This window comes from Ambystoma mexicanum, chromosome 5q (genome assembly GCF_040938575.1).
Source record: "Ambystoma mexicanum isolate Mex_15411 chromosome 5q, UKY_AmexF1_1, whole genome shotgun sequence".
Classification (NCBI taxonomy): Eukaryota; Metazoa; Chordata; class Amphibia; order Caudata; family Ambystomatidae; genus Ambystoma; species Ambystoma mexicanum.
In genome coordinates, this window is record NC_090933.1 from 880,238,975 (window position 1) to 880,248,563 (window position 9,589).

The following is a 9,589-nucleotide window of genomic DNA, read 5'->3' on the forward strand; positions in this document are numbered from 1 at the left end:
GATGCTGCTCGAATAGTAAAGTTGAGAGAAAAGCAGAATCCGGGCCTCCGTGTCTTGACATAGAATTATTTTTTAAAGGGTCCTGGAGGGTGAGGCGAGTGAAGACTGATCCTTGACCCTGGCGTGAGTGAGAACCGAGAAGGCAGGCCTTTTTGTCTCAGTAGAGGGAATGCCAGAACATTGAGTGAACATGGGACGAGGAACTGACTGAGGTAGTATCCCTCAGGTTTTTCCTTTGGGGTAGCGGAGAGGCAGCTTGATGGGGAGTGCAGTAAGTTTTACATTGTATCATTTTGTCAAATGGTAGAGAGTAGATTTTATAGCTTCAATTAACATCTAAGCTGCGATTTTCTGTTGTGTTCCTGTGAGCTAATTCTAATTAATTGCTTTTGGGGCTACTAATGCTAAATTACAAGGATTTAGGAAGGGAAGGATTTTGCAGATATGTTTTAGCTACCAAAAACAAATGTTTATTTACTGGTGGTCCACTAACTTGTATAATTTTCCATTTGTGGAAAAGGGGTTGGTTTTGAGTTGACATGATTGTGCTTAGTGAAGGGGACCTAGTAGTAAATGGAAATTCCAATATCAAGTCCTAGGGCTAATAGTTTTGGTAGCATCTTGGTGCTTCAGTGAACTAGCACAGCACCTTCATGCAATAACCCTGGACTTCTAGGAGCTCTTCAACTGTCATTCATTTAAGATGCATCTGAATTCTTACTCATACATGGAATAGTTGGGGTACCAAATATACCAACCAATGCTCCTCCGCAATTCATGACACTTGGCTTCCAGCAGTCGTAACAGGCCTTTAACAGTGAGGCAGAAGGAAGAATGATCTCATTGGTCCTGGGAAAGGCTCACAAAGCAGCCAGTCTGGATCAGGAAGCAAACTAAAGCCCTGAACATACTCTTAGCCAAGGTAGCAAGCTCTTCACCTAGCGAAGGGGTTTTCATCCAAACTAATGTTCAGGACATTTATCCCAGAGCTTGTCACTTTAAAGGAACAACACTAAACCCGATTTGCAGGGGTGTTAGCACCAAACGTTTTTAATACGAATTGCCATGTGTTGGAGGCACCCTTCACTTTAATATAGCTGTAGCAACGGCAAATGAAACACGGATTGTCTTATGGCATCCAAAATCGTGCATCCTGTTCACTGTACAGGGAACATTGGTACCTTTAAAGCATTCAGAGACCACATTGTACCCACATTGACATATATCTTATCAGCAGAACAAAAGGATGGCTGGCATCTGCATAACATTTAAGCCAGGCACCTGAGGGTCATGTCGTATGTTTTGAAGGTTCTGTTTACATAAAATGATTTATGAAGATAGTCCCTCCCTGTGAGAAATTGACTTCTGCCCTGCAAGAGTACAAGGACTAATAGAGTCTAAAGCACCCACTCAGCCCTCACACTTCTACAAACCAAGAGCCAACACAATCATAAAGGTAAAACAGGCACAGTTAAGAGATATACCTCCTTCTCCTTTTGTGGAAATGTGTGCCAAGGGAAGGCTATTCTAACAAAAGTGGTGTGAATGTGGTTCAGGGAAGTATAACAGTCTAAAATAAAGGAATGTTCAAACAAGCGTCTATAAAACTATACACTTTAATCAAACACACCATACACAATACTAATAGATAACACAGTAAAAACCTGTTCCTCTAGAAATAACAAATAATATGCAAAGATAGAATAGATGCAGCACTCTGGGCAATGGAACTGGGGGAGAAAAGGCAATTAAAAGACCACAATGTTCAAAATGGATATTTCTTTAGGCTACAAAAGGGATTATAATGGCCTAGCCAGGGTCTAGGGCTCAATGATGGACGAGAGGAGCAGATATCGGTCAATAACTTTGCAGATGTCTTGACAGTTTGACAGCATCGAACCAGGCTTCTTGGGGTCGGTTGCGGGTTCTTTTTGGTTCTTTTCCATTTGAGTATGCAGCAGAAGGTAGCTGTGGTGCTGGAGCATCTACTCAAGCTGTGTAGATCAGGCAGCCACCTGGTTCGGTTGACAGTCAAGGTTTGACAACGGCGAGCTGGTACCAATTTGCACAGGTGAGTTGATTCGATTAAGAAGCTCGGCAGTCACATGCAGGGGGACCCCACAGTTGGGTCGATCGACTTGCAGGAGCGGCAATGAAGAAGCTGGTAGTCCAAATGGTACTCAGAGCAATACAAAGCATCAGTCTGAGCTTTTGATGTCACAGTGCAGCGGCTAACAGAAACAAACAGAAACAAACAGGCAAACGTCAATGTCGCAAGCACATGGACCTTGGCTATTCTGACTTTTGGGACCTGTGAGTCCCACTCCAGGGTCTCAAGGGCCAAGAATAGTCCTTTTCTCTGGCTCCCAAAAACTGGGGAGGCTGGCACACACCTTCAGGCATCCTACAACACAGTGAGGTCCTAGACAACAGGGCAGCTGGCAGATATGCAGGTATTAGTCCAGCTTCAGAGTTCACCACCAATGGTCTTTGCGGATAACTAGGGGATAGAGCTCCCCCCTGCCTTGGGACTCCGGCCTTCAGCTCACAACTTGAGGACTTTAGAAAAGACTGCCCTTTCAGAATGGTCCAGCAAAATCTAATTCCATGGTTGGATTCCAGAGCTGATTCAAATATGTGGTGGGAGACCCCTTCTTTTAAAAACAAAAGCCCACAGGTAACTGGACTAAAGCTAGCCTGTCTTAGTGGTCCAACCCCTGTTCTTGAAAGAAGTGGACTTTGTCCTTCTGACATCACACCCAAAGTGCTTTGCTTCATAGAAAGTGGAGGGGACAGGAAGGAGAGAGAGGGAGGCAGAGAGAAACAAGAATGGAAGTCGTCCTCTACAGAACAGAACCCTCCTGTTTATTCTAACTCTGCCCCGTCCCTTCTCACTAGCAACAAAGGCCTTTAGAAATGCAGCACCTTGGTTTGAGGCTACACCTCTTGAATGGGTGGGCTCCGTCGATGCTTGGGCCCAGAACAGCTGGCTGATGTGTGGCTGCCTCTGGTGGAGGGTATTACCAGGCCCATAAACAGAGGTCAAACAAGTGGCATGGCCATTGAGATTCCTGTCCTGAATTTGGCAAGGTCAACATGTCTGGCCAGAATACCCATCACCTTCCACAGCTGAGTTTAGTTCACAGGAGCTAACACATGTGTGAAATCAAATTGGATGTAGCTGTAATGATCATAAGAAGCCCTATGCACCATGCCTTAATCAAGGCATAGTTTTATTCTTAGTGTTTATCGTGCCACCTTCATGGGCTATTTATGATCATAGTTTTGGTACAGGGGTGCATATCTTAAATGCTGCCCCGGCACTGCTGAAACATGACTGTCACTGCAGCTGGCAAATGGGCATCTATGACCCCTGAATCTGTCTGCTCTGGGAGAGCAGGTGCTACAACTCAGGATACGGATGCAGCGGGACACAGATACACACTTTTGGCATTGAGCTTATGCAAACGGAATCTGATCCGCAGATTACCATTTCACAGACTGAATTGCCTGAATCACTTTATTATTTAATGAACATACAAAAGCCTGGGCTTTCACACCCTTGCCAGATGGCAATTCATCACACTCCCCAGCGACACCAAACGCTCGCCTGGATCAGGCCAAGTGTGTCCCCCAACAGAGGAATCAATGCATGGGAGAGGGCTTGCAAGAAAAGAAACAGATAGTCCATTAAGCCAACGTGCCAATTTTGACTAAAATATAACACATTTGTAGCATAATTTGTTTTCTAAATTTATTTTTCAAAATGTCTAAATGGTTCAGAGTTTCTGAAGATTAGTGACTGGGTTACAGTTTTCACTTCGATTCCATATCCTGCACCTAGATTAATTACTCAAGTGTGACTGTTAAATGGCTTACCGAATACGTGTGATACATTTACTATGGTTAATTAAACTTGGTTTCTGCTGAAAACCTAACCTATACAATGTGCAAGTGTGCAGAAGGAGGAGACTGACACACAGGTGGCATGATTGTTGGCATAAACTTTTATTATACCCGAAAATAAAGAGAAAACCTAGCTTGCCCTAACTCTAAGAGTGTCGCCCTGCCTCAACTAAAAAACTGAGGGTGTCATTAGATTGTCTGTGCAAATCAATAGTCAACCATCCTGTGTCAAAACCCTGATTCTGTCCCTTCCACTAAATACTAAACTAAAAACGTAGTGGATCTTCTTGATCCAGAAGAATGACTCTCTTCTTCTGGACAGTGGCCCATAGTTCCAACGGTGGTTTGGAATCTTTGCCCGGGGGAATGACTCCCTTCCACAGGTCTCAGTTTCTTTTCCAGGCACAACACAAAGTTCCAATTTGTAATGCTAAACAGTAGTAAAGTTCTCAGTTCAAGTTCACAAGGTAAGGTTCCTGTTCAAACATTAAATATTCCTTATTGCGGATAGTTTCTTCACTATTGGATTCCTGGAGGATGTTTCCTGTGATGAATCCTGCACAGTCCTCACAATGACCCTACCTAAAGTCTCCTCCCAGGTGGCCACAGGAAGTAAGCTGCTACCTGATCCTAACCCTGAGGGTGGTATTAGCCGGGAGGATCACCTGGGAGAAGGGCCCAAAGGGAATAGGAGGACTCTGTTAGGAGGGATGCAGTATTTGTGTTCCTCAGCGGGAGAGATTTCTGGGATACCAGAATATGTAATGTCTGGTTGTCAAGAGTGAGGTTTCCTTTCCCAAAGCTATCCATCTTGTTGGCGGTGAACACTGTCATGAATAACATAGGAAACAGAACATTAATACTCTGACTTCTGATGAATCTGATTCTCCCTTAAATCTGAATCAACCATTTACCAAGACTAAGCTTTCATTCGCAAGGTTGCCTATATTGATGGTAGTGAAAACTCTTGTAATCAACAGGAGAATAGATGTGGCATCAGAACATTAATACCCTAATTTCCGATAAAGCTAACTCTCCTTTGAATCTGAACCATCCATTGGGCCCCTTTAAAACTCTTTTTGAAGGTGTAGTTAATGATATGAGTGAAGTGAGTAAAGATGAGGACAATATTCAGAACGAAGGAAGCAATCAGACCATTGTACTGGGGCAAGAAAGAGGGACGCAGAGGCACTAAACTGCAAGGTGCAGTCTAGTGGTTCTAATGACCCACACCTGAGCGGGACCTTTGAATATATAAGACCCCCTCAGGTGCAGGCCAAGAGAACCGCAAGGGGGTGGAGTAGTTGTTGCCAGCAGCAGTCGCAGGGGAAGAAGAAGGTAGACACCTGGAGAGAGAGGCTCTTCCATTGGCATGCTCTGTCCTGGTGGCTGGGGAGCACACTGGGAGCAAGCAAAGCTCCTTTCCTGGTTGCCGCTAGCCGCGGGAAACCATAAGCAGTCTGCAAGGTGAGAGACCAAACAGTGGCAGTGAATCGAGCGGACGTGTTTGAATAAACCGCTGAGTTTACCTTTGTGGGGTAATCCCAGTACGCTCCGTAATCGACCACTGACCACTAAGGGATATATTGAATACCGAACTAATGTAAAGAAGTCTTATTGGCATAATAAGAACTTTATAAAAAGGTAAGGAAGAAAAGTTTACAATCAATACTATCAAAGCCAATAATATTAATAAAGTTAAGAGGGGGAAATACTGAAGCAAGCTGACTGTAACCATCATTTCCAAAGTAAAGAGGGGGCAATACTGAAGCAATTTGACTGTAACCACCATTGCCAAAGTAAGGAGGGGGCAATATTGAAGCAAGCTGACTGTAACCACCTTTGCCAAAGTAAAGAGGGGGCAATACTGAACAATACTGAAGCAAGTTAACTAAAACTACCATTATCAAAGTAAAGAAGGGGCAATACTGAAGCAAGCTGACTGTAACCACCATTGCCAAAGCCAAAAAGGGACAATTGTAATAAATAAGGATTGTCAGCAGTTACTTGATGTGAAAGTGGGAAAACAAGAGTGGCAGGAGAGGAACCCTCTTGATGAAGTGTTTCAAGGAGGAGAGGAGCATAACCTGCATCACCAGTGGCAAACCCAACAGTGGAACAAACAACACTAATGTGTATCATATTTCTCCCAAAAGAAGTTGTAAATGTTGATGTTGTTGAAAGTTAAAGACTTTCTTTAAAGGATTTGAAGTAGACCTCATCATAGTATACTTGTAGTAGTGTTAGGAGCTTTTGTCCTGGCAGGTGAGTATATCAGGATAGACCTTTCAGTGGTAATCCTGGCAGGTTAGTGGACCAAGACGTAATTATTGAAGTACTGTATTGTGGTTGAAGGAATTATGAAGAAGGAGAGGTGGCAAAGCCACTAAAGTGTTTCATGAATTGTTGTGGCATCATCCTGCCAAAACCTTGATGTGGATATAAAATAATTGTGAAAGTGTTTTGTTTCTTAAAATGAAGAAGTGGCAAGGCCACTAAAGTATTTACTAAGTTGTTGTGGAATCACTCTGGAAAACATTGCTGTTGATACAGAATTGTGAATGTATTTTGGTTTCCTTAAGGAGAAGAAGCTGTGTTGAACTTTTGACTCAACGTGAAGAAATAAGGTTTGGTTAAACCTTTTTTGGAGCTCAAATGAAAGCCTTTCGTAGTAAGAAGGACTTTATGATAAAAATGTGGCTACAACAAGGAACTTTCTTATTTGAACCTTTGATTGAAAATATTGATTTGGCTCTGGGGAAGGGGATCCTATCCAGGTTACAAGGATTCAGTTATTAGATGTACGTTGAATATAACTGTCATTTCTGTTACATTTGAATTGAAATAGGTTACCCTTTTGAGTTTGATGTATGCATAGGTGTGAGGGACAGATTCCTTTTTATTAAAGTGTTTTCCTTTAGTTATTTTGATAGGTAGGGAAATCATCTTTAGGTTAGGGATAGTGAGGTGTTTGTAAAACCTTTTTGAATTAATAAAATGGATACTTGTGAGAAACATTTACCAAGTGTTCTGCCTCACATTTCTGACCCCTCATATATGGTGCCAGAAGTGGGATCGGAATCAGTTGAGAAAAAATGGGGATCCAACATGGATATGGTAGAGAGTGATCCCACAGATATTGAATCAGAAGAAGATTGTTATGTTAACACTCCCGCCTTCTAGATCATATGCACCATCCTTAGAACCTGTCTCTATAACCTTCGCCACTGGGGAGGAGATGAAGTTAGATCCCATTTCCACGAGAGGAGCAGGGAGAATAAGAGAGAACTCTAATAATCTTTGGCCTCTCCAGATGAATGTAGGCTTACATTTTTGCAAGCTTTCAGGGAAAGCCATCAATCCAGTAAGACAACCGGTGGAAGGTAACATTTACAATCTGTTCTTTCCCCAGAGGTATGTGATTCCCGGGAAAGATAAGATTTGCGTTTTTTTGTTGCAAGAAGTTGAGTTTCCTGTATATATCTGCTTACATTATGCACAACAGGGAGCCAGATTTTAAATATACCCTTTGATTTCTTGTAGCAAAGAGATAAAATTCATGCTCATGAACCTTTCAGTAACTTTCTGTGAGATACATAGAGGAGATAGAGCTGGAAGATTGATATATGATGTATTGCCATGATCTGCTCAGCTGGCCATATCAATGTGGCAGACATTGCCACCATATGTCGATGAACCCCCATTGTTGTCGTGTAGTATGCTGTTTGCCAGCACTTTCCATCATATGGCGAGGTACCCAACCCATATATTAGTTGTATCTAACAGAGGTACTCTGATCGTTTGGCAGGTGTTGCCACCATTTGCCAGGTATTGGCATTATATGCCCAGCAGCTCAATGCTGTTTGCCAGATTTGTACATATGTCCACGGGTTATCATACCATCAGCCAGTCATTGCCATGACATGCTCAGGAACATTCTTTGCCAGGTGAGCAGATCTCCTAACCTATCTTGATTGGCACCTGAACCCCACTACACAGGCAGCAGGTCTGTGGAGTTGGCTGGGGATGGAGAGGAGGAGGGATGCTGTGTTTCCTGTTGTTCTAGACAGCCTGTGTCGTTAATTTTGAGTAAGTGATGTTCATGATAGAATAAGCAGTTTGAATTCATTTTCATAAAATGATGTGCAAAGACTGACTATTTTCTTTGTCAGTATCACAACTGCTGACTGGCCCTTTCAGAAACATGCAGATATGGGATCGTATATCAAAGGCAAAACTTGAATTTGAAAAATCGAAAGGTTTAAAAACTACACAGGAGTCTTTGTTTACTTTCCAGTTTCTTGATTTTAATTTCCTTTGGTGACAAATCATGTTAAAGTAAATCATTTTCCAATGTGGTAAATTTTACAAACAACAACAAAAGGAGATTGTGGGCTATTTTAATGACACAAAGGTTCTGCCCATAAAGCACTCATGAAGTCAAAACCAAAGAACCAGTGTGTCTCCTCTCTTTAGAACCTTTCCTCTCAATATCTTCCTTCTCCCTCTTTTATTTAGTATATATAATCACCCAGTCCGTGAACCAAATAGGTAGTGGGTATCACAAAAATGCATTTATCGTACAAAATGTTTATTTTATATTTTTCTCAATCATCAATATTACACGAAAAAACATATCTCTAAAACACAATCTTTTACAACCCAATGTGGTTAAAAACATTCAAAATGGTTACCAGTCATTTGGTCGAAAAAAAATTGGTCGACTGGACAAATGGTCGAACCAATTTGGTTGAAAACCAAATGGTCGAATTTTTTATTTTTTTTATTTTCACCCCTTTTTTTGGGGGGGGGTCCTCCCCAACCCCCTTTTTTTTCTAAAAAAACCCTTTTTTTTTAAAACAAAAACCCGAAAAATAAATATATAAGTAAAAAAAAATCGACCATTTGGTTTTCCACCAAATTGCGTCGACCAAATGTCATTCAACCAGTTTTCAGTCGACCAAATGACTGGACACCATTCATCAAAATACAATGTAAACAATCATACACACAGGAATCTCTTGGCCACGGTCGAGCGGCCGTGTTCACTAATGCTGCTGGTCAACACTAGGAAGCGACAAGACACGGTCTCAATGGGGGTTTCTTGCGTCCTAGTTCGAACAATTTTTGTCTGTAATTGCCATCTACTGGCTAAATTAAATCTCCCTTTTTACTCACCGTCATGATCTTCATGGAATTTGTATGCTCTTAACCACCTGCCTTCCTCTCGCCGTAGGATTGCAATGTGTACTTCTCATACCTTTAACCGGACTCCGTTTCGTTGTGGGCGGCGTCCTCCTATCACGTGACCCCATGTATCCAGGATGGAGCTTGACGTTGTATGTCCTTCTTACTACTGATCTCATCCTTACAAACAGATGCGGACTACTGACGTCCATCTTGTCCACACGCCATGGCTACGCCCACTCCGCATTCAATTGCAGTGTCAGAAAAAACCCACATATATCGCATCGCGATGTACGGACCTTGGAGCTCACAAGCACGATCGTCCGCCGTCTCCAGGTATTACTCTCTTGGGGATTCAGATCAATTGTATAACAAATCCGCATGACGCTGAGATGGTACTAGTCGCATGTCCCGTCTGCCACACTAGGAATTTTACAAAGCCATGTCCAGAGGACACAACATAGTATACTTTAAGCCGTTTTACTTGGGTCTTTAC

At 42.4% G+C, this 9,589-nt stretch overlaps 1 long non-coding RNA gene across 1 annotated transcript; it reads right to left on the reverse strand.

Annotated features, from left to right (window-relative positions):
* Nucleotides 1-1,598: 1,598 nt before the first annotated feature.
* LOC138498654 (uncharacterized) lies at nt 1,599-9,164 on the reverse strand. Its single transcript, XR_011278810.1, has 2 exons — nt 9,085-9,164; nt 1,599-2,231 (listed from the first exon to the last, which is right to left on the reverse strand). It is a non-coding gene; the product is annotated as an uncharacterized lncRNA (long non-coding RNA).
* Nucleotides 9,165-9,589: the final 425 nt, after the last annotated feature.